Here is a 26,980-nt window from a genome sequence, read left to right as displayed (position 1 = left end):
TTGTGAAGTGTCTATTTAGTTCATTTGCCCATTTTGTTATTGGATGTTTTGTTTTCTTAGTGTTGAGAAACCAATAGCTGCACAATTCACCATAGCCAAACTATGGAACCAGCCAAGATGTCCATCAACAGATGAATGGATTACAAAACTGTGGGATATGTACACAATGGAATTTTACTCAGCCATCAAAAAAAACTCAATTACATCATTTTCAGGGAAATGGATGGAGCTGGAGGACATTATGCTAAGTGAGATTAGTCAGGCACAAAAAATAAGAAATCAGATGCTTTCCCTAATATGTGAGAGTTAGGGAGAAATGGGTCATAGGAGGAACTCTTGGAAGAGCATCAGTAACTTTTAACTCTGTTTACATTGTCTTTGGATATACAATATTTTTTTATTTTTTAAGGGAGTTTATTTACCCTTTTGTTGCCTGTGCCATTGAAATCATATCCAAGAAATCACTTCCAATTTCAATGTTGTGAGGTTTTATGACCCAGATTTTCTTCTAAAAGCTGATAGTATTAAGATTTATATTTAGGTCCTTTATCTATTTTGAGTTAATATTTGTATATGTGTTAGGTAAGGGTCCAATTTTATTATTTTTCATTTATTATTATTTTTCAACAATATTTAGTTAAAAGACTAGTATTTCCTCCACCAAAAGTTCATGGAAACCTTGTCAAAAATAACTTGACAATGTATGGAAGAATTTATCTCTAGGCTTTTATTTAGCTCCAATGGTTTATATTTCTGCCTTTAGAACAGTACTACACTGTTTCAATTATTGTAGCTTTATATGGTTTGAAATCAGAAAATATACATCTTCTAGCTTTGTTCTTCTTTGAGACTGTTTTGGGTATCTAGAGCCCATATTCCATATCAGGATAGATTTTTTTTCTGAAAAATAAATAAATAAATGTATGATAGTTTCACCTAAAAAAAAAAAAGAAAAAAAAATATTCTCTGGTAAGAAAGAAAGCAAAAAGAAATATTGAAATGTTATCTTTAAGTCATCAAAAGTTTGGTACCAGACAAATGAAACTGTTATGTGAGATTATCAATGTTAATATTGTATAAAGTGCTATAATACTAGATGTCAACCACTAAGCCAAGCGTGGGAAGGAGGGATGGGGAGGGAATGGGGTGGGGATCGGGTAGGGGCTAACTGGGCGACGTGTGCATGTATGTCTACAAAAGTATCTTATTTATACCACTATGATGTAAGAATACATTGCACCAATAAAAAATAAATTTAAAAAAAAAATAAATAAATAAATAAATTGGAGAGGGGCCAAGATGGTGGTGGTGGCATCCAGGATTCAGGAGATGCAGACAAATTCTATCTAATTCACCTGGAACTTTTGGGAAAAAATCCTTGTGAAGAGGGACTGCTCCTGCCGCACATGCTTAAGAATTCTGGACTTCATATCATGTAAGGAAGGAGCTCAGCAGAGAACCAGGAGGAAGGTGGTGGCAGCGGTGGTGGTGGAGGCAAGTATTTGGGAGAGGCAGAGATCTGATCCAACCCACCCTGATCTTCTGAAGAAATTGCCCCAAAGGTAGAATGCTATTACTGTGCATGCTCAGGAATTTTGGACAACATGCAGTGTGGGAAAGGTGTTTGGAAGAGAATTGAGATGGTGGAGTCAGTGGCATTGGCAGCAGCCAATATTCAGGAGAGGCAGAGATTTGATTCAATCCACCTTGATCTTTTGAAGAAATTACCCCAAAGGTAGAATGCTACCTCCGCACATGCTCGAAAACTTGGGACAACATGCTATGTGAATAAGGTGCTCTGAAGAGAACTGAGATGACTGTGGCAGTGGCAGCAGTGGTCAGTATTTGGTAGAGACAGATATTCAATCCAATCCACCTCATAATTCTAAAGAAATGTCCTCAAAGGCATACTGATACTCCTGCACATGCTCGGGAATTCTGGAAAACAAACTGTGTGGGAAAGGTGTTCAGGAGAGAATTGAGATGGCAGTGGTGGTAGCGGCAGTGGTGGTGACCAGAATTTGTAGAGGCAGACAGATCCAGTCCAGTCCATCTTGAACGTTTGGGGAAATCTCTCCAAAATCCTGCCACCTATGCTCAGGAATTCTGGACAACATGCCAAGTGGTAAAAGGGTTTGGCGGTTTTCAGAGGATGCCCCAGATAGCTGGGATGGGCCGCCATGCTGTGTGTTCTGGGAGTCATCAGGGCTAATGGCCACCACGCTCCTCTGCGCAGAATGGGAGGCCAGGGTGCACATGGAGCAGCAGAACCTGTTCTACAAAGTGAAGCTCTGGACCTCTGCCTTTGGAGGAAAGACAAAATTCATTGCCACTAGGTTTTTGGGGTCCCAGATTTCTCAAAAGAAATGTACTGCTCTCTCATATAAAAAAAAAAAATCGAAGAACGCCCTGCATGGTGGCACACACTTGTAATCCCCATGCTTGGGAGGTGGAGTCGGGAGGATTGCACAGGTTTGAGGCCAGCCTTACTGGCTTAAGAGAGCCTGTTTCTATATAAAAATATTTAAAAAAAATAGATCTCTGAGAGTGTAAGTCAGAGGTAGAAGGGTTTTCAGGAACCCCAGTACCACCAAAAAACAAACCAAAAAAAAAAAAAAAATAGAAGGAAGAAAAAGGGAACATCTGTAGATGACCTGCTCATAGTGACAGATATCAGAGCCTGATGCACAGCAAGGCCTGTGCCAGAGCCTCTGAGGCCAAGATAGGAGCCTGCCATGCAGCTGGGCCAGTGCCAGGGCCAGTGAGGCCAGGATTGGAACCTGCCATGCAGTGAGCCTGTGCTGAGGTCAGCAAGGCTGGGTTAGAAACCTACCTTAAGGCAAGGCTGAGGTGTGAGGCTGGCACCAGGACCAGGGTCAGATCCAGCTGTGAGGCAGGGTTGGTGCTGGGGCCTCCGAGGCCAGAATCAGGGCCTGTAGAGAGGCCTGTGGAGAGCTGAGGCCAGTGCCAGGGCCAGCGAGCCTAGTATAGGAGCTAGCCTTAAGGCAAGGCTGGTGCTGGGGTCTTTGAGGCCAGGATCAGAGCCTGCCAAGGAGTGAGGCCGGTGCCAGGGCCAATGAGGCCGGGATTGGAGCCTGCCATGAAGCAATTCCGGTCCTGGGGTCAGCAAGGCCGTGTTGGGTGTCTGCCATGTAATGAGGCTGTAGCTGGAGCCTGGGAGTCTGGAATAGGAGCTTGCCTTATGGCAAGGCCAGTGCTGGGCCCTCTGTGGCCAGGATCAGAGCCTGCCATGAGGCAAGGCTTGTGCTGAAGCCACTGAGGCCAGGATCAGAGTCTGCCAGGTGGCCAGGCCAGTGCCAGGGCCTTCAAGAGTGGGATCAGAACATGCAATGCAGCATACACAGAGAAACATCACAGAAAATAAAAAATCAGATGCTTTCCCTAATTTGCAAAAACTCCTAAGAAATGGGTAATAGTAGGAAATCTAGTTGAAGAAAGGACCCTATGAAGGAGCAATTAAGGTGACCAATCAGAGGGGATGGGATGGGGGAAGATGGAATCTCTTTACAACACATGATGTACGTGTACGTACATCAAAGTTAATCACTAAATCAAGCATGGGATTGAGGCCGGGGAGGGAATGGAATGGGGATTAGATAAAGGCTAAGTGGATGATGTGTGCTTGTATATCCTCACAAGTGTTGTATTCCATTGTCATGTTTGACTTCAATGCACCAATAAAAATGTATTTGAAAAAGAAAGAAAGAAAGAAAAGAAAGAATAAAAACTAGGACTGGAGGTATAACTCAGAGGTAGAGGTATAATATCCCTGGATTCCATCCCCAGTACTGAAAAAAAAAAAAAAAAGATTGCTGCTAGCCACTTCTTCCACTGTGGAAAGACTCTTCCTACCAAGAGAGGTGTCATCTCTCTGATTCTCTTTCCATCAGACTGCTTCTCGTGCCCCTCTCTTCTCTTCTCTATTTCCTTGCTACCAACAAGGTTCTGAAGTTTGTAAGTCATTTGGAGGAGATCACCTGCTCCAGCATCCAGGCAGTATTTTGCTAAACAAGTCTACAATACCAAAAGCACAGAATGGATTTACATCTTTGACTCTCTTCTAGCAGATATTACTTATCTTGAACTGCCAGCAGAGTCTCCACTGTGTGACATACTTGACAGTGAAGAATAGCTTTCTGCTGCACTGCCAGGCTTGCATGGGTAAAAGAAATCAGGAATCATTGTGGTTGGAATGAATATTCAGGAACATGTCTAAAATATCTTGACAAGGGATGGGAGTGGTGGTTATTTGAGAGTCTGGACCTTAAAGGCCAGGAAAATGACCCCTAATTCAAGGAGCCCTTGTAATGATTTTGTAAAGACTTGGCAGGGAAGCAAAATATCATGAGAGATGGATTATTCAGCCTTCATTAAGACTAAGTCTTTCCCAGTAAAGGTATTCATGAATTACATATCAGGTGAGAAAAATGTTTATAACTTGGTCCTTTAAAATTTGAAATCAGTCGTGTCTTGTAAACATAATTATAATGTATAGTCATTATAGAGAGTGGCTGGGTATATCCTAGGAGTGCTTTGCACACATAAAACAGTCAAAAAATAGTAATTCTCCTTAATTATACTACTCCATTTTGTCTATATACATCTATTGCTTAATATTTTTCTCAAAAGCTATACACATCCTGAGTGATATTTCTACTTTTACTGCTTGTTGTAAAATAAAATATAGTTTTAAAATTTGCCTTCACAATCCCTAGCACACAGCAGAAATATTTTCAAACAAATTTGTAGTGACTATTCAAAAATTCTCAGATTTCATAATTAAAATTATTAAATGTAAAACATTATTTTAGCAGACCTGTTAGAATTGAGTTCAAAATGTACCTTTTTTACAATTTTAATAATATGTTTTAACAAGATCCCCTTAGATTATTATAGCATTATCCTATCAGTAATAAAAAAAATGTTTCAGAATAAAGGGTCAATTATACTGATGTCAGTTTAGCATTGTTTTATCATGTACAAAAGAAATTATATTAATATCATGTTTGAATAGGATAACTGTCCTCTGAAACAAGCATTTTATTTAAGCTTAAAATTCTCCAGAATGGGAAGTGAAGTGTGAACAAACTCAAGTATGCAAATTTGGTAATGAGCATTAGTTCAAAATCCTACTTTGACATATATGAAAATGTGTTAAAAAATAAAACATATTTGATAGGCACAAAGATATTTTTTCAACATAAGCATAAGCAAAGTGTCAAACTCCAACATAATATAAATTATTTTGAGGGTTTTAGTCACAGCACATATGTACTTTTTCCCTTTTTACTCCAATATCCAATGCTAGCAATATAAGATCAATTTTAGAATACATTAAGGGAATGTTGGAAAAGTTTCTTATTGCAAAATATATGTATTCTTAAAATGTTCAACTCGAATATATTTCATATTTTTTTAATTCAAAAGTACACATGGTAGGGACCCTTATGCATGTTTTTATCTTGGGTCAACTCCTTACATGTGGCTACAATAGATACAAAAATTATAGACATCATAGAGGTAACTGCATAGCATTAAGGTACAGAGGGCTTCAGTGGAAAAGCACGTTGCTTTCCACAGCACGAACCAGTCTTATTCCAAATTAATACAGTTATTTATTATTCCTAAGTAATTCAGTGATATAGTTAGATATAGAATGTACCCTAAAGAGCTCTTTTATTAATATTCAGGGTTTCTATACTTAAGTCAAGAGAGTTGTAATCTCATCAGTGGATAGATCCATTGGAATAGTTTTATCTGGGTGAAAACCTAGGGCTGTGGATGTAGCTTGGTAAAGTGGGTCCATGAGAGTGTGGCATTACTGATTGTGCTTGTGTCTTTGGCTACCTGGCTTCCTTAAACCAATCTCTCTCTCTCTCTCTCTCTCTCTCTCTCTCTCTCTCTCTCTCTCTCTCTCTCCATCTGGCCTACAGTGATGTTAGGAGCAGACCCCACGTGCTCTCCGTGCTCTCCTCTCTGCCTCCTGACACTACACCCTGAGTTTCAGACTCTGTCCTCACATGGATGGAGCCTCAAAATCTACAAAAACTGTGAGCAAATAAACCTTCCTTCCTCTAAGTTTTGTGGTCAGGTCTATTGGATTATATTAGTGAGGATGTTGACTGAGATAGGATGTATTCCTCTGCAAACTCAGGTAGAACAAAGTGTAAAACAAAGCCTTGGGACTAAGGGTGTGGTTGTTTCCTTAAAATGTCTACATAAATAGTCCTGGTAAGTGAAGCAGTAATTAGACAATGCCAGAATAGTAAAGATTCACTCACTCTGGTTAGTATATCTGAGTCTCTAAAGGTCTACCCACAATATTTAATTTTAACAAATCTCCCAGGTGGTTCTTATCAATATTCCCATAAATTCTTATCAAAATTCTTATCAATTCTTGCAGTTCAAAAATTGCTCCTTTTTTTTTCTTCTTTTGCAATACTGGGAATTGAACCCAGGGACATTCTGTCTTTCAGCAACACCCTGAGTCATATATTTTATTCTTTATTTTGAAACAGGATCTCACTAAGTTGCAGAGGTCCTCACTAAGTAGCTGAGGCTGGCCACAAACCTGTGATCCTCCTGTCTCAGGCTCCCAAATGCTGGGATTACAAGCTTGTACCACTACCACACCTGGTAAGACTCACTCTCTGTGTTGTCTCTGCACCTCTAAAAACACTTTGAATATTGCCTGGAAGAGTAAAAAACAAATCAATATTTCATGACCCAAAAAAGTGATTAATATCTTAAGTCACTGAGGAAGGAGAAGGGGAGTAGCCACAGGACTCTACTCATAGAAGCTTCCAGTGGTGTTTGTATATCCCAGATCTCTAGGAGCCTCTCATACCCTCAGGGCTGATGACTGAATGATTGATGAGGGATAAACCAGGAAATAGTCACTCTACCCTTTTATCAAAGAACCATCCCTTTCAGGAGGTTTAGATTTTCAGTTTCCATAGTGCCTGGTAATTTCAGAAATTTTTCCAAAGCCAGAGGGGAAAGTGTCTAAAAATTTTTGGGCATCCATTCTGAGGATGTAGAACACAGTACACAATATAGAATTCTGCCTCACAGTCATGATAATCACATCTTAGCTGACACTGTAGTCTACCTTCTTTCCCATATAAAACACATAACATCCATAAATGAATGAAATCACCTAGTATCAAGGACGATGAGAGGTAGGAAGGGAAAAGATGAGAACTTACACATCAGTCTGTCTTTGAGCACCATGATTGTGAAACGGGTATTTAGATGAGACAGTCAGGTCTGAGTTTATATTTTTTATTTATTCTTCTGATTGTTTCTTGTAATTGACTTTTTATGTACTTTTACTGGTGCATTAGAATCTTACCTCATAGTGTAAATCATAGTGATAATGATATACATGCACACAACAATTAGCTGGACGATTTTATTCAAAATGGCCAAAGGCATTGCTGAGACCACCAAGGTCAACAATCACAAATGAGTTTTGTAAACCTGGCCCAATTAACATTTGGGGACAAGTAATCTTTCATTATAGAATGGATCTGTGCATTGAGGAATTGAAGTTTTATCACCAGGTTCTCCTCACTATATGCCAGTAGTATTACTATCCCTCTCCATTCTCAGTGGTGGTGCAAATGTCTTCAGATACTAAAAAATGTTTCCTGAAGTTACTGCCAAATCACCTCTACTTGAAAAGCACTGATATAAGTTGGGCGTGGTGCCACAGGCTTGTAATCCCAGCATTTGGGAGGCTGAGACTGGAGGATCATGGTTCACGGGCAGCCTCAGCTATTAGTGAGGGCCTCTGCAACTCAGTGAGACCCGGTTTCAAAATAAAGAATAAAAAATAGGGCAGGGGGTGTAGCTTGGAGGTGGAATGCCCCTGGGTTCCATCCCCAAACCTGCAAAAAAAGAAAGAAAGAAAGAAGGAAAGAGAGAAAGAAAGAGAGAAAGAAAGAAAGAAAGAAAGAAAGAAAGAAAGAAAGAAAGCGAGAAAGAAAGAAAACCAAAACCACTGATATATAAAGAGAGCTAAGCAAACCAAATTGTACAGAGAGCATGCAAAGGCCTTGTGCTGGGGAAAATGTAAGTTTGGATCTTATCTTCCACTGTCTTGGTAAAAGGTGCTGAAATGAATATTATTTAACAGAGCTAAGGAATGAATTCTGAGAGAGATTGTCTTCTTCTTCATGTTTCAGAATGTCTACTTGCTTGTGCTAATATGTAAAGTATTTGCTAAAGAATATTTATTTCCAAATTTCCTTTATTTCTGCTCTTGTTATAAGAATAATCTTTAATAATGGAGCCTTTGTTTCCTTTTGTGGTACTGTTGTTGATGGGTCCCATTGACGTTCTAGCTCTGAATCATACTTCCATCTCTATTTTATTTATTTTTCTTTCTTTTCTTTTTTTAATGATCTCATTAAGTTAAGTAGGGCTTCACTAAATTGCTGAGGCTGACTGCAAACCTGAGATACTCCTGTCTCAGCTTCCCAAGTACTAGAATTATACTAAAATTACAAGTATTTTCCATCATATTCAGTTTTGGAGTTTTAATTAATTGATGTCTAAAAAAAGCTATGTGGGTTTTTTTTTTTGTTTGTTTCTTTTAAATTAAATATTTTATTCTATGGGGAGGAACTCTGGTGCACCAGGGCTACACTCAGAATCTGAACCTTCTGAATGCAGCCTCGAGCTGCATTCAGCTCGAGTACAAGTTTACTTGTACTTGTACAAGTACAAGTACTTGTACATTCAGGAGTACAAGTTTTAGAGCCTAAAACGGCAGACCATCTGGAATGTTTACAATGGCTCTTTCTAATGCAATCTGCAAAATGTTAGTGGTGCCCATGATACTTCTCTCTCCTCTTTCTCTTTCTCTTTCTCTCTCTCTCTCTCTCTCTCTCTCTCTCTCTCTCTCTCTCTCTCTCTCTCTCTCTCTCTCTCTCCTCTCATCTCTCTCCATCCTAGGTTTTCTTCATCTGCACCCATGTTTTCTTATGTTCATACATTCCTTGATTCAGTCACCAGTACCTGATCTGATGCATTTTCTGTATATTGATGAGTTGGCTATGATTATGATTACCTATGGTCACAAAGAGTGAGAAGTTTAAAGCTACTTTGGGAAAGGAAATTACCAGCTGCTTAGAAAACACTCCGAAAACTGATCCTCCAGTGAACTTAAATATAGGCCATGTGCAACTTCTGGCAGTACTCTTGAACACTCCATAAAAGGCAACACAGAACTCAGAAACTACTCTTTCATTATGTTAAACTCCACCAGATGGATTTTTCTTGCTCTTACAAATACTCTTTCTATTCCTTCTCCCATACTACTTTTTTAATATACCACGTATTTAGTACTTAAAATATTCTTGGCATAGTCCAGGCTCTGGAACAGCAAGTTGAATAAAGCTGAATCTTCTCCACAGTCCATTGTAGTAGCTGATATTATGAGTAGCAAGACTTGAATCAACAGGTTCCTGCGATATTACACAGAAAAGAAAATTAGTTGTCCACTGGAGACCTGATAGTTTTCACACTTAGGGCAGATATTTAAAAAAAAAGTAAGAAATCACTGAGCAAAACAGTAGAGGACATTGCAAACTTACAAAAAAGTGTGATTGAGGTGGAGAGATATGGAAATGTGTGACATTTGCAGTAAAGACTGTGTTTTTCCTTTATTTATTAAGAGGAAGGCCAGTATGTGGGGCTGGTTAAATGGAGAAGAAGGAGTGAAATTTTCTGCTGGAAATTTTTTAGGCAGGGCATGACATTAGATGTATAATGCTAGAAACATAACTTTTACATATAACAAGTTAAAGAAGCTAGGGCAAAGGGAAAAAAGGCAAATGAATACATATTTAATGAATAATTCCAGCAAGATTTGGTGAGACTGATAAAAGTCCTGGGTATAGGGCTGTCATAAGCTGGTGATCCTATGAGATAAGATGTTTAGGGCTTTGTGTCTGATTCGATGAGAATAGTAAAGACAAAATACCAATGGGTTTGGCTCCCGGGATTCAAAATAAGTGATCTGATAAGAAGCCCAATCAACAACCCATATTTATTTTTATAATTTCTGTAGACTCTTCATCTTGTTAATATTTGATAGTAGTTAATGGCACAAAATCATAGATTATTCAGTGCCAGACAGACAAGCCCCCTTACCAAATGATGATTTTAACAAATGCCTGTGATTCTATTGTTTTCCACTGTGACAATGAAAGTTCCATGGAACATGACACCAAGGATCTTCTACTTCATGTATTGTTTCCTCAGGAGACTACTTTTGGGTTATTTACCTGCATCATGTCAATGATCCAAATAACTTATATTTAGCAATCATAAACATGGATTTATTGGAGAAACATCTTTTGCAGAGACATTATTCAAAACCCCAAAGGGACGACTGGGGTTCAATCAGCGTTTATAGTAAGGAAATACTACATATAGTTAAGGAATGGAGTAGTTTATAGACATGTCTAATATTATCAGGTTCATATTGAATCTATAAAGGTATTTTTTTTCTTAGTTTGATGTTCCTTCTCTCCCCTTTCCTGGTAATGCATAGTACATTTTTTTCCTGATTTTCTTAATAGTATTTTTTTTTAGAAATTTAGAGGCTTGAGAAATCAGGAATTTCAATCACTTTATAGAATTTAAATCAGTTTCTAGATAAGGAGAAATAATACTCAGAAAGGCAAAGAGATTTTCTATTATCACACAAAGGAAAACTGTAAATAAACAAAGAGAATAATCAGAAAAATAAACGGGGTCTAGTGTTTTGCCTCCCAAGTTCCTCTGTAAACAATATTGGCTTAGAAAAGGAAAGGCTACTGGGATATTAAGCTTTAACTGTGAAGTTGGTATGTACTGGGGATGTTCAGAAAACATGGACTTTAAGGTCTGGGTAAAGACTCATTATCAAAGCAACTTTTCTCCTGTAGGAAATAAAGCACATCCATGGCATGAGGCTGGAAACTTGATTCTAGGTGACCAGGTATTTGAGGATACAGATAGTGTATATGGCCTAAGCACTTTATCTGGAGGAGACCAGACAAACAGGAGAAGAATTCATGCATAGAAAGAATAGTTTAGAAGAAATCTCAGGCTGATAGAATGCTGGATATACCACCTACACCCTGATGTTTAGACCAATCCCAGCAAGATATTGCAGTCTTGACTTCTGTTGTCTCAGTGACACACTGCAGACCTAAGCCTGCTAAATAGTGTTGTTTTCCTGAGAACTTCTACAGACATTCACTTGCTTCTAAATAGAGGGGAAGAGAGTCAGAATAGAAGAACCAAAAGACTTGGGTATGTACTAATGTCTGTGTTCCTCCTTTTTTTTCTAACCCCACACAATAGAGTATCACTAAGTCCTTAATTTCTACATACTACTACCTACATCAAAAATAATTATCTGATTGCAGAGATAGATCTGTAGATTACTGGAAGAGGAATGGGGAGGGAGTTAAGGAAGGGAAGAAAGAGGAATGAAGAAGGAAACAGTTCAAATAAAACCATGGAAGTATGTGAAGATATTGCTACTAATTTTATTCCACCAGGGAGGAGGGGAGTAGAGTGAGATATAGAAGTAAATAGACCATGGGTTATATGTATGTATGTTTTTAACATAAGCAACCTCAGGATGTATAAGTGCTGTGCACTAAGAAAATAATTTTAAAAATATAAATGGGTGTAACATTGATACAATAAAATAATAATTTATAAACTTTACAAAAATCAAATAAAATTTTTGATAACATTGAGACAGTAGAACAATAATTTATAAACCTTATAAATATAAAAAAACTTCAGAAAAGTATTCAGTGATTTTTTTTCCTCAGGTATAACAACTATAACCTACTTTCAAAAAATTAATTTAGACATGATTTTGTTTATTCATACCTCATTTGTATTTCAAATAAACGTGCCTTTCAAGTCATTACTTGCTTTATGAAAAATAAGATTATTTTGTCACTTTTTCATAAAACTGTATATGTCTGTGTGATAGAATTTGAAAATAACTAATTTTTTTTTTAGTTATAAAGGTTTGCCTATTCGAATCAGTATATATTTTCTGGTTTTCTACATTTACAAAAAGCAAAAGATTTTTTAAAAATCAGCAAAATCATAGATAAATGAAATAAATGATATTTCACATAAGAATGAGCAAAAAGAATTATTCAAGGAATGGTACTTTAAAATACCTAAGTGCAAAGTGGCAGGATCATTAAAATGTCCTGGAACTCTATCACTCCTTCAACCAAGTGTGTGTATGTATGTGTGTGTGCATGTGTGCATGTGTCTGTGTGTGCAATGGGTATGTGTTATAGAAATCTGATTCTCTTTATATCTCAGAAGATGCATGAATGAAAACAATGAAATTGCTTGTTTCTTTAGGTTGCGGTGAGAACAATCTAAGACTTCAAAGTATTAAATAAGTTTTCAGTCCACTGTCCTCGAGAAATTAATTGAAATTACGTTTTTTAACTTAAAGATTAGCTCTGTGACAGAGCTTCTGAAAATGAAAAGCAGAAAGTGGCAGGCTCCTCGTTGTGGCTCTGCATAGCTCAGCCAAGGATACCACGGTGATCCCTAATGTTTGCTGGTTTAGCTAGTCGCGAATCCTATAAATAAGAAAAAGCCCAAATCTCTTTCAGTGTGACTTTCTTGAATGATGCAGAGCATCTAGAGTCATCTCCATTTCAGTTTGGTGCTGGGCTTTCAAATGAGATTTCAGGGAACCCTCTGGCTCAAAAGCAGTAGAGCACATATCACTGACAGAAGAGTTCTTCAATGCTCAGTGAGTTTGCCAATTTCCCCTTTGAGTGTGTTAACAAACCAAAAAAGCGTGACAGAGAAGAACTTAAATTTGAAATGATGGCCCTGTGTTAAAATCTTGCAGTGTCTGCACCACCCACATTGGCTATTTTCATGGGAAAGAGTGAATAGCACTCCCCCTCTTCAACCCCCAATATGTAGTCATATCCAAGCAAAATGTTTCCCTTTGTCACCCACCAAGATGAACCCAGAAAAAAAACTGTTAATATGTAATGCTGTTTTCATCAAAGTTACTTTTAGACAGTTCCACTAACTTCAAGAATAATATACTATAATTTTAAAGCAGTGGCCACACACACACACACACAGCAAGGCAGAAGGGCATAGGACCTATAAAAATACCCTGTGGTTTTAGTCTATTTCTCTAGAAGAGATCATAGTTTAGAATATTGTACTAACAAATTTAAGTCCTTATATTTCATCTCTTACCAAGGCCCCACAATGGTCTAAACATCATGAGTAAGGTTCAGGCGTTTCCCACCCCATCTCATCTTGACCCTAGGTGTACAGTTTTACCTTAGACTGGAGTTAAGACTTAGACATTTCTAAGGTCACTCAATGCTATGGTCTGAAAGTTTCCCTCCCAATTCCATATCGAGGTTGAGGCTTAATACCCAAACCAGTAATATTAAAAGGTGAGGATTTTAAGAGAGGAAGTAATTAAAAACTCCACCTTCAGAAATGAGATGAGTGACTTCATAAAGGGGCTTGCAGAACTTCTGAGTTCCATGTACCTTTCTTTCTTTTCATCTGGGTAAGGATGTCGCAGAAGGATGTCTCCAGACACCACATCTGTTGGTTTCTTGATCATGACAGTCAGCCTCCATAACACTCCGAAATAAATATCAGTTGTTTATAACTCACCTACCATATAGTGTTAGTTATAGCAGCCAAAATAGACAGACACCTGCTTGGTCACACCTTTGGGTATTCTCCCCCTGTATTCTCCTACATGCCTCCTGGGGTACTCAATGCATCATTACTTTTTTGTAGTGCTGGAGATTGAACACAGGGTCATTCTACCTTCAAACTACACCCCAGCCCTATTTTTATTTTTTATTTTGAAATAGGGTCTCACTAAGTTCCAGAAGGCCTCACTAAGTAGCTGAGGCTGGCCTTGAAAGAGGAACCTCCTCTCAGCATCCTAACTACTGGGATTACAAACATGCACCACCATGGCTGGCTCCCCAATACATTATTGAGCTCTGTGATTCCATCACTTAACAGAGGAAATTTTTATTCTTTAAAAGCTTTCTTTTCCATCAATTGTAAACAGCCTATTCTATCCAGGCTCTTTTTGCACATTGCCTTCTCAGTGAGGAATCCCATGTTTGGTGGGAAGGCTGAAATCTTCTGTGAGTTTAATAGAGCATAATGTATGCTCTCTTTCTAGCTGTGATTACGCTGTGTCGGGATTGTTTGCTTATCGGTTTTCCCCAGTAAATTACACACGCAATGAGGAACAGTTCATTTCCATCACTTCTTTGGTGTAAATTCCTAGATGATTGTTTGACAATAGCAGTGGATCTCAAACTTCAGTGTTCATCAGAAACCCTCAGAAGTTTGTTAACAAATAGACTGCTGGACCAAAATCACAGTGAGTTAGCATACCTGACACTGGACCTGGAGATTTGTACTCTTAGGTAATGCTAGCATTGTTGCTGCAAACACTTTGAGACGCACTGACTCGTGTTAGAAACAGTAAACTTCTATAGAAAATAGGAATCAATGTGAAAGTGCTTGTCCCCAGTGCACTCAATACCAAGTTGATCTGAAATCAAATACTTGATCTTCCAATCAGTAATCCCATGTGGGTTGTGCATGCGTGTGTTTGTACACGCGTTCTGGTTCCTCAAAGCATTGTTTGCGATTCTTGCATAATAAATTGCCACAAATGTAGTGGCTTAAGACACATTTATTACAGTTTTGAAGTTTCACCAAAAATGTAAACAGGATTTCTATACAATTCAGTAATTTTACTTTCAATAAAATATTCAAAAAATGGAAAGCAGACACTCTTCTAAATACATGTACACATATTCTTAGCAGCATTACTCACAATAGCTAAAGGGTGGACACAATTCAAATGGTCATTTACAGACGAGTAAATGCTATGTACCTAACAGGAGAATATTATGCATACAAAAATAATGAAATTCTGATATATGTCCTGATGTAGATAAACCTCAGAAACATTAAGCCAGGCAAAATAGCCAGATACAAAGGACATATATTGAATGATTCAATTTTTGTGCAATATCTAAAATAGATAAATCTATAGAAATAGAAACAATTTAGTGGCTGTTAGGGGCTAGCAAAGGGGATGTGTAGTGACTGCTTAATGGTTATAGGTTAAGGAGTTGTTTTGGAAATAGATAATAGCCACAGTTGAACAACATGGTTAGTGAGCTAAATGCCACTGAAACATATGCCCCCAGTACTTACTTTTATGTTAAGGAAAATATGAACCAATTAAAAATGATTTTAAAATGACACGTTCCAACAGTTTCAATGACTTAGGAATTTGGGCAGGAATTAGCAGTCCTTGGCTCAGGCCTCATGAGGCTTTAATTAAGGTATTGTCTGGTCTGCTTGCTCATCAGAAGTTTGACTGAGGAATGATTCTTTTCCATCCATGCTTCTTAATTTATTGGCTGAATCCATTTATCTATAGCCAGAGAACCCATGACACATTGATTCTTCAAGAAATGCAAGAGAATCTCCCTGACTTCTCTTATTCAACCTCCGTAGCTCGTATATCTTGTCCATTTCTGAGCCTCCACAAAATCATTTAAGTTTCTCCTTGGAAGCCCACCCAAAATTTGTGCTTATTTTTCAATTCTGACATTCTTTGTGTAGGTTGTCACTCATAAATATGAGTTCAAAAAACAACCAATTCCCTCCTGTTCCAGTATAACATATCATACTGAATTAGTATTATTTGTTGAGGATCTTCTTTCCGATCTCCTAGTGCTAGATTCTGGTAAAGACATGTCTTCTTCATATGCTGAATGACTACCATTCCTTTATAGGACTCACTTGATTAGTTCATATCTACCCAGGGTAATTTCCCTTTTGATGAATTCAAAATCAAATGTGTCCAGACCTTAATTATATCTGAGCAGTCTTCTCATCAGTAGGAAGGCACAGGATCTATGTGCCTTCAAGGGGAAAGAGTTATAAATAGTGTAACTCTTTGGGGGGGAGTCACCTTAGGGCATGCATTTCAGACTAGCTTACAGAGTGAGAGGTAAGAGTATTTACCCTTAGGTCATGATATAACTAAGGTGTTAGATGAAACAGAGTTAACACAGTGATCGTGTACAGTGAATGCACAATAAAGTTAATCTACCATAATAAGTATTTATCTCATTTATCATTATGTCAATTGTAATTACTTAATTCTTCCTAATATCTAGTCATTGCACCTATAATAAAATAACTGGGACTGAAAAGAAAATCTAATCATGATTATTGTATTCTGGAGCTGGGGAGCAGAGACCAAACACACCTGACTCAAGTGCTTCCAAATGCATTTTGAAGAAAAAATAGCCTTGTAGTTCTTGTAGGGAAGTGACAGGTAGACTGTTAAGGAGATGTGCGTGATTTTTCTAAGGATGTCCACAGTCATAGTGCATCTCAGTGAAGGCTTTAGTGGAACAATTTTTTTACCCAAATAATCATGACAATCAAATCAATGGGAGTTGGTAGTGTTTGATGCAGCAGCTTGATGGATACTTCTCCCTGAGGGCCTAGGTGAGCACATCGAAAGTATCATTCCAGAGCCTTGTTCTATTTCTTGTCTTTGAACAATTGCAGGGTTTTCTTTTCTGATACTGCAGGCATACTCTAGATCTTCATATAGTATTACTGAAAGCAAAGGTAACAAGCCACTGAAAAGGTAAATATGGCTAATTTCTAAGCAGAAATAGGTTAGATAGGTGTGGACTCTGGGGTCAAATAGACCTGAATTCTGTATTTTTGTTTATTTGTTTGCTTGCTTTATCATCATCAAGATATATCATTGGGCAATTATATGACCTTGCTAAACCTAAACTTCTTTATCTGTCAAAAATAAGCATTTCCAAATGTTATTATTGATTTAAAGAAGTACCTTCCACAAAGATGACCCATTATCGGTAGCAATTTTGTTCTAATTGCTGCTATTGTTTATTAATACCATGAAAATAACTCAGCACATACTTTAGGGGTCAGTGATGATTCTTATTTATGCAAAAGTCTTAATACTCAAAGCTCAGATGAATCAGAGATTGGATAACGTTAGCCCTAATGAAAGCCATGCTCTGGAATCAAATTACATAACTAGATTAATATAATTATAATTACATAACCTGGTGCTTATCATACTCTGCTTCTGCCACTTGTATCACCTGTAAAACAGTGATGACATAGATTGGGATATTTGATCCAATAGATTTTGGGGTGGGACAATGCCTTCGTCTTACTGTGTGCTCAATGGGAATGAGGAATTAGAGAGGAATAATTAGAAAAAAAAGCAATAATTCTAAATTATTCCTCTGGCACCTTAATCCAAATTCTTAGCTCATGGACATTATTAGGATATAATTTTGAGGCTCTACACCATGACCTAAGCCCCTCCTATAGTACACCCAGAGAATTCCCGCTCATTCTTCAACACACACACACATTTTCCATGGAGGTTGCACTCATACATCTGTGTTCCCAACATGATCAACTACCACCTCTGTTTAAGTACTACACATTATATTAAAAAATTAAATTAACTATAATATTTTAAAATCTTTATTTAAATATATTTAAATTTTAGAATATTTTCTTTTCAGCCTCAATCATTTTATTATAGGTGCAATGACTAGATATTAGGAAGAATTAAGTAATTATAATTGACATAAGGATAAATGAGATAAATGCTGAGATTTAGGAAAGACAATAGCCTGTCTTTTTCATAGGCTAAACAGCTACTAGTAATAGTTGCTTAATTAATTTATACTATAAAGTCAAAGATCAAATAGATGAATGAATGAGCAAATCATTAATGAATTTTCTCAAAATTTGCTTGTGGAGTTATCTTTGCCAGCCTATCTGATGTAATTCATATTTATATATAGTGGTCCCTTAAAACCCCTTAAGTAATATTAAGTAATATATATTTTAAAATTTCACTTTGGACAAGTAAATTTTTTTTAAAAAAGAAAAAGCCTGGCGTAGTGTTGCATGCTTGTAATCCCCACGCTTGGGAGGCTGAGACAGGAGGATTGCACAAGTTTGAAGCCAGCCTCAGCTACTTAGTGAGGCTCTCAGCAACTTAGTTAAACCCTGTTTCCAAATAAAATATAAAATAGGTCTGGGAGTATAGCCCAGCGGTAGAAAGCTTCTGGTACCCCTAGTACCACCAAAAAAAGAAAGAAATATACATATAAAAGTAAGAGTGCCAGAGAAAGAAAACTAAGAAATACTATTTATTTCTTCTCCCATCTCCTCTCCTCTCCTCTCCTCTCCTCTCCTCTCCTCTCCTCTCCTCTCCTCTCCTCTCCTCTCCTCTCCTCTCCTCTGCTCCCCTCCTCTCCCCTCCCCCTCCTCCTCCTCCTCCTCCTCCTCCTCCTCCTCCTCCTCCTCCTCCTTCTTCTTCTTCTTCTTCTTCTTCTTCTTCTTCTTCTTCTTTCTCTCCTCTCTCTCTCTCTCTCTCTCTCTCTCTCTCTCTCTCTCTGTACCCAGCTTTCTCTGCTTTTGCCTGATATTGTCTGTTCTCATGTCTTTCATGCTCCTTTAGGCCGCAGCTCCTCAAACCTAAAACCTGAACACTCAGGGCAAATCTTCCAGAAAATGCTGTGTGCCCAACTCTTGCTCATATCAATATCTTAACTTCTTAGGTGCACTCTATTTGTTATAATAATTTGCTTATGTTTTTTTTTTTTTTGTGGGTCTGGGGATGGGGCCCAGGGGCATTTGACTTCTGAGCTACACCCCCTGCCCTATTTTTTTAATTAATTAATTTATTTTTATTGGTGCACTGTATTCATACATCATAGTGGGATACATACTTTTGTAGACATACATGCACACATCGCCCAGTCAGCCCCCACCCGATCCCCACCCCATTCTCTCCCCATCCCTCCTTCCCATGCTTGGCTTAGTGGTTGACATCTAGTATTATAGCAATTTATCCAAAATTAAAAATGATAATTTCACATAACAGTTTCATTTGTCTGATACCAAGCTTTTGATGACTTAAAGATAACATTTCAATATTTCTTTTTGCTTTCTTTCTTACCAGAGAATATTGTTTTTCTATTTTTTTAGGTGAAACTATCATATATTTATATATTTATTTTTCAGGAAAAAAATCTATCCTAATATGGAATATGGACTCTAGATACCCAAAACAATCTTGAAAAAGAACAAAGCTAGAAGATATATATTTTATGATTTCAAACCATATAAAGCTACAATAATTGAAACAGTGTAGTACTGTTCTAAAGGCAGATATATAAACCATTGGAGTTTAATACAAGCCTAGAGCTAAATTCTTCCCTATATTGTCAAGTTATTTTTGACAAGGTTTCCACGAACATTTTTATTCTTTATTTTGAAACTGGGTCTCACTAGGTTGCAGAGGGCCTCACTAAGTAGCTGAGGCTGTCAGCGAACCGCGATCCTCCGGTGTCAGCCTCCCAAATGCAGGGATTACAAGCGTGAGCCACCACCGCCGGCTCAACTTGCTTATGTTTTCTTTTTCTTTTTTCTTTTTTCGAAGATTTAAAGAAGTTTATTAGAAAGATAGAAATACAGAAGATAGGTACAGCTCCATACCAGACTGGCATGGAGGGGTGACTCAAATGAATACATCCTACTTATGTTTTCTGATGTTGCATTTGCTGGTCTATGTCTGTCTTACAAGTTGCCAATCAATGATAGCTGAATACATGAAATAAAGGGTGAATGAATGCTCCTCTTTTATTCTTCATAAAAAAACTATAAAACAGGTGTCATCCTCCAAATTTTATAGATGATCAATAGATTGTTAGAGCCCCAGAGTACCAGCATCATTTCCAGGATTCAAAACCATATCTATCATGCTTTTAGTCCATACACTTCTACTTGGCAATATTTTAATACTTTAAAATATGTCACAAAGGGAAAATAGTTATTACTTGGAAAGAATAGTTAAGTGAAGAAACTATATAGACCTAATAAAAATTTTAAAAAAGAAAACCCAGGATAACTTCTGAATATTTAATTAGAAGAAAGAAAGCAAACATTTAATGATTATAGTAATAAAATGATGATGATGATGATGATTATGAAAATGATTCTAAAAATCCTTTATTGATACATGGAGATATTTGTGTCAGTGTTTTGACTATGTGTGTGGGCAGAAGCAGAGTGGAAACAGGAGGAGAACACACAGGGAATGCTGCATGCCCGCACGTATTTGTCACTATGAACCTCACTAGGATTCATGGTTACAATGCACCAGTAAAAAGTATTCTGTGCAATGAAATGTGTGTCCATGCTACATAGCAAGAAAATATATCAGTTGGTGGATAATCACAATCCATCCAAAGTATAGCAAACTCTCTCTTGTGTTACTAACTAGAGAACTCTTACATGAAATAACAAAAAATCAGAGGAGTTTAATCTAGGTAAAATTAATTTATCAGACTTCATCAACATAACACCATTGGTAATTTTAGTATGACCTTGGATGGGTTTCTTAAACTCACTATCCTTAGTTTTCACATCTAGAAATTAATCATCATGATATCAATGTGATAGCACTCTTGTATGTTGTAAATTAGATAATGAGTATAAAACACCCAGCGGCACTGAACCTGTCATTCTTTTTTTATTTTTTATTTTTTTATTATTTTGTTGTTGTTGGTTTGTTTTTTTCTGCAATACTGGGGATGATACCTAGGGGCATTGTACCTCTGAGCAGCATCCCCAGCCCTATTTTCTTAGTCTTTTTAATTTCGAAACAGGGTCTCACTGAATTGCAAATGGCCTTGCTAAGAAGCTGAGGCTGTCCACGAACCATGATCCTCAGGTCTCAGCCTCACAAATGCTGGGACTACAAGCATCCACCACCACACCTGGCTGAACCTGTCACTCTTAAATACTGAGTAGGGATAATGATGAGGGTATTCATGATGACACCTGTCAGGCCATCACCTCCTGAGCTACCATGTGCTTAGGTGAACATGCTGTGCACTATTGAAAAATGGAGAGAAGAACCTAAAAAGTGATATATTCATTGTAAAGCGAAAATATGCACAGGTAGAATGGTGTGGTTCTTGATGTACAGCACTAGGGTATTAATGTGACTTTCTGCTTTTGTTATGAATGGCAGTGAGACCAAGAGGGCTTGATTTATATCTTAGCTTATAAACACCTTCTTACCAGGCAAAGGAAGATATGCAGATAAAAGACAAAGCTTAATTGAAAACATGGCAACACTTTATTATCATTGCAAGGGCCTGTTCTCCAAACTATACTACAAAGTTCTCTAAAAGTCAGCAGTTGGCCTATTCAGAACAAAACACAAGAAGCTCTTCCCCTTTCCATGTTCAAGTCATGTTATTCAATGGCTTCTTGAAACCTCAGAGAGCATACTCTCTATTTGAATATAAGAATGCAGAGAAAGTGTAGGCGACTCTTCTTGAACTTGTCTGACCTTCTTATTGACCTTCCCTACACTTTGGTGGCATGCTGGGTCCTCTGGGATGCAGATGCTATGAGAGATATAGGAGTGCAAAAGGTTTATTGGGAAGTCACCTTGTGAAAGTACAGGGAAGAAAGCATGAATTGGTAAGGAGAAGCAGAGCATCATAATTGCAGACCTGACAAAATCACTGGCATTCCAAAGGGGACGTCTGGATGAAAGATCATCCACTAAAGAAATCCTGTGTTCAGTGAAAATGGCCAGGCTTTTATAGCACCATTTTCTTCCATATTTGCATGGAATCCCTGTGATGGATGTGATCTAGGATAGAAAGTTGCTGAAACAGACCTTGTAAATGTATTGTCAGTTAGCCTACTCCTTGGGGCTGGATGGTAATTATTATTATTATTATTTTTTGGAAAGGGAAAATCAACTGGCACATCTCAGAATCTTTCATAAAAAAATCATTACCACATGCAAAGATCCCAGATGTAAAACTTCAAAATTATTTTTTTTCTCTTTTGGGGGTAAATCTAGCCAACTGAATCATATACATTTTTTTTAATCTTCTCTTTTCTACTCAAAATGGTCACAACAATCATGATGACCAGTTAGTTGGAAGGAAAAAAAAAACTAAATTTGTTCTAAATTCTGTTCTTCTGCCAAAGGATATTCCTATATACTCAAAGTACGATAGGATGAAATAAAACTTAAAAATAAAACTGTTCTGTATTTAAAAAGCTGAAAATTAATTAGGAAGAAGATCATAGCATTAATTCTAATTTGACACAATTTGTTTTTGGTGGTACTGGGGTTCCTAGAAACCCTTCTACCTCCAGGCTACACTCCCAGACCTATTTTTTTATATTTTTATTTGGAAACGGGGTCTATTAAGCCAGCAAGGCTGGCTTTGAACCTGCCCTATCCTCCTGTCTCTGCCTCCAAGCACAGGGATTGCAAGCATGCACCACCACGCCAAGCTTAATTTGACAAAATTTTTGAGATGGTTCTTGGGGTGTATATTTTCTTCAGGATAAAAGTAAGTATGGGAGAATGAATGAAAAGTACATTAGATAAAAAGCATATTAGAATGAGAAAATATAACATATTAGATAATTTGAAATAATAAATGTAAACATCCAGTGAACACAAACTATTCCAATCAATACATTTAATTATCTACACACTTCCTCAAAATAAAATATTTAAGTTTCTTTTCTCCCAGAAAAGTGCAATTTTTCTCAGAAATCTACCCAAGCTTGAACACTGAAATATGAGGATCTACTCAGCCATGAATTTTACCAGACAGAGAGACAAATAATCCCATGTAGTTTCATTTAATCAACTAAGCCCATTTGAGAAATGTTGGGTTGAAGTACTAAGTCAAGTTAGAGATTACACATGTCAGAAAAGTTAATGGCCCTTCTCTTTTGAGAAATTGCTATGAGGACAGAATTATATTTAAACTTGCAGCTGGGTTAAATAAAAAAGTATTTAATTTAGCATATACCATATTACCGAAGTGTACATTGCACTAAACTATTCATCAATCAACATTTTATTGAGCACCTATTATATGTCAGAAAGAATACTAGCCTTGGGGGCTTAGGGAGGTGTCAGTGAATTACAAAAATTAAGTGCTAGTATATAATTCATATAACTCACTGACTAGTTAGCTAAGGCTGATTTATTCTCCTTGCCTGAAAGCTTCCCATAAAATGCTAATGAAAATAAAAGTGACTCAAATTTATAACAGCACAGTAGGTATGCAAATTGCTTAAATATTACCATGAGTTACAGTGTAAAAAGACTGGGTTAAGGAGAAACCAAAGGTTGACTCCAATAAAAATCTATGGACAACCAAGCAGAAATTCAATCAAACTAGTCCTTCTCACCTAGTTAATACACACACACACACACACACACACACACACACACACACACACACACTAGCTCCCCATATCTTCTTCAGTAGTCTACTGGCCTCTTTCATCAATTATCTAAAAAGTCTTTTTGGTTTTCTATTTCTTCTCCGGCTTCCACATATGAGTGAAAATCCACCATTGATTTTCTGAGACTGATGTCACTTATCATAATAAATCTCCAGTTCCATCCATTTTTCTGCAAATGACATCATTTTGTTCTTTTGTATGATGGAGTAAGATTTCACTGTGTGGATATTACATTTTCTTTATTCATTTCTCTGTTGACAGACAACTAGGTTGGTTCCATAATTTGATGATATTGTGAATTGTGCTGTTTAAACATTGACATGCATCTATCACTAAAGTGTTTTTGCTTTCCTAGTTTTGAAAAGATATCAAGAAGTGGTAAGGATGGGTCATATGCCAACTACACCACTGGCATATGGTTGCTCCATGTATAGTCTTGAGAAACCTCCATACTATTCTTATCTATATTGGTTATACTACTTTGCAGTCACCCCAATATATAAGAATTCCTGTTTTCCCTCATTCTTACCATTTTTTACTTGTATTCTTGGTAATTGACATTTAACTGGAGTTAGATGAAATCTCATTGTCATTTTGGTTTGTATTTCTCTGATTGCTAATGATGATGAATGTTTTTTTCATATAGTTATTGACCAGCTTTCTTTCTACTTTTGTGTCTATTGAGTTCAGTTGCCCATTTTAATGGATTTGTTTGATTTTCATAATATTAAGAGTTTCGAGTTCTCTAAATATTCTAGATGTTAACCCTTTGTCAGAAAAGTATCTGGCAAATACTTTGTCTCATTCTGTAGTTTCTCTCTTCAGATTCTTGATTCCTTTGCTGTGTAGAAACTTCTTAATTTAATGGCATCCCTTTATTGATTCTGTCTTATTTCCTGAGCTTTTTGTGTGGTGAGGTCTTATTGAAGAAGTCTCTACCAATGTCTATATGTTGGAAAATTGGTCCTATGTTTTCTTTTAGTAATTGCAAAGTTTCTTGTGAATTATCCTCTTATGAACATATTGTTATCACAAAACAGAAGTTTGGGGCAGTTTAACCAGAAAGAATGAGGAGGAATCCATTCAGAGATGAAGACATAAAAATAAATAAGGAGACAAAACAGCATTTGACAGATGATTTGATCCCGGAAAAAGTGGCATTTTACTAAAACAAACAAATAAAAAAAACACATTTCTAAAACAATAACACAAAACAAAGCATAAAAACAACAAAACCACAGGTATAAGCTATTGAAACAGGGCTTTATGGTTGGAAGTAACAAAATTTCAGTTGTATAATTTGGATATTTGAGGCCATACAGAATATCTGGTGTTCTGGGCATCAACTAAAAAAAAAACAAAAAAAATTATGATTTCTTTTGAATTTTTTCAATGTAGCCTAGACGCAGAAATGGAACCTGAGGACACTGAGGTCAAGAGAGGAAATGGGTGTACTGAGGACCATGCAGTGAGTTATTAATTATGTTGCCAAGGAAAACCCACTCCACATATTTCTACAATATGTATAATCATCCTTGAAAAGACTTATTTCTGTTCACAAAGACATCTGAAACAGTGCAAAAGTCTGTGTGAATTTTTTTGTATTTCATGCAAATACATTTTTCTTTCTTTTGTAAAAATCTGTTCCCATCTGTCCTTTTGAAGAATGTTCTTAATTTTTTTTTAAATGGGACAAGCACCTGTTATTTGTATCAACTATTGAGTACTTTGATGTTTCCTATGAATAGCACTAGGGATGGATCATCCCCTAAAAGTTGTTTAGATTTATTGTTTATTAGTAGACAGTCCCTCACACATGCCTATTGTGAAAAGATTGAGTGTGCATCTGTCTAGAGTCTGTGACCTAGAGAAGCTGTTTCCAAGTGGCATGACCTTGACATTCCTGGACTTGAGTTTGAATTTGATTCTTGACATTTATATGACTGAAGAACATAGGCAATGATACTTGTCAAGCTTTCTCAATTAAATGCCTCTACAAAGGCCGAATCCCTAGCTCTTTCATTAGTGTTTGTAGATGTGCATATAATAAAAAACTACACACTTATCTAAGGCTGGGTTAGAATTGGATTCTTCTCACGGGCATTATTCATTCAAACATATGCATATTTGAACCAGTTCTTGCAAAAGAGTAGGAGGTTGGCAAATGTTTATTCTGTCTCTTACCATGTTTCTTTTATACCCAGCCTCTTGATACACTAAGAGTTATTGATGGACAGGGCATTCGGGTTTTCAGTGTCTTCAATACCTAGCATCTTATCATGTGTATTAGGATTGTTCAGTCTCTTCTTATTATTACAGCTTTCTTAGCCTTAATTTTATCACCTATAAAGTCATTATGGAAAACATTATTTCAAAGCCAGAACTGAGAATTTCACAAGAAATTTCTTTGACATGTAAAACCTTGGTTTTAAACATTAAATAAGTGTGAAAATTTGTATTATAATATGGTCATGTGCTGCTTAATGACAAGGATATCTTCTGAAAAATGTGCCCTTAGGCAATTCTGTCACTTTGCAAACAGTATAGAGCACATTTGCACAAACTTAGATGCTACAGCCTACTAAATACCTAGGCTGTAGGTTATATGGTATATATAATTTTATGGTATACACAAACACACATACACATATATGGTTATACCATATATATATATATATATATATATATATATATATCATAATGCAATCAACATATGCAGTAAATCTGAAATGTATGAAACAGTTTATAGTATAACTTGGCAAACTGTTTTACAGTAAATTTTGTAAAAGAGAAGGATTTCCTAAATTAATAATAAAATTATAACATAGCAAATACATAAATCTGTAACAATTGTTTATTATTATCACATGTTATAGAATGTACTGAATTTTATGTGCTTTGCTTTCAAAATATGGTTGTACAGTAAATTTATTTATACCAGTATCACCACACATGATTGAATAATGCATTGTGCTCTGATGTACAACAGCTGTGACATCAGTGGGTAATGGGACATCTATCAACTCTATTATAAGCTACTCATGGGACCACCATCTCACACACGGTCTGTCATGACCAAAATATTGTAATATGGTGTGTGACTATGGAAGGAAAGGTAGTACCATCGTTAGTAAAATGCTCATAGGAATTAGACTGTCAAAGATGAGCTGCGCATCTTCAGGAAAGCTATTTTAATCCCTTGTGCATCCTTTCCCCATCTGGGAAAAGAAGATGCTAATGGTACCTGAATGACAGGATTGCTGGGTATTAAATTAGTGAAGGAAAGCAAATCACTTAGAATAATCTTTGATGTGTAATAAATACTATTTACTATGCAGTATTTTATTACAATCAACCCTCCCCTCTGAGGTGAATAAATGAGATATTAACATGCACACAATCCATTCTAGCTGTGCCTCTTGTTTCAGTGCCTACAAGGGAAGGAGCATTTGCTCCGGATTGGCTGCTTCCACCGCCAGCTGTTCCTGTTAGAAAGATCTCC

The sequence above is a fragment of the Muscardinus avellanarius genome (genome assembly GCF_963383645.1).
Source record: "Muscardinus avellanarius genome assembly, chromosome: 10".
NCBI lineage: Eukaryota > Metazoa > Chordata > Mammalia > Rodentia > Gliridae > Muscardinus > Muscardinus avellanarius.
The sequence above is the reverse complement of the archived record's forward strand: the minus strand, read 5'-3'. Positions refer to the sequence as shown.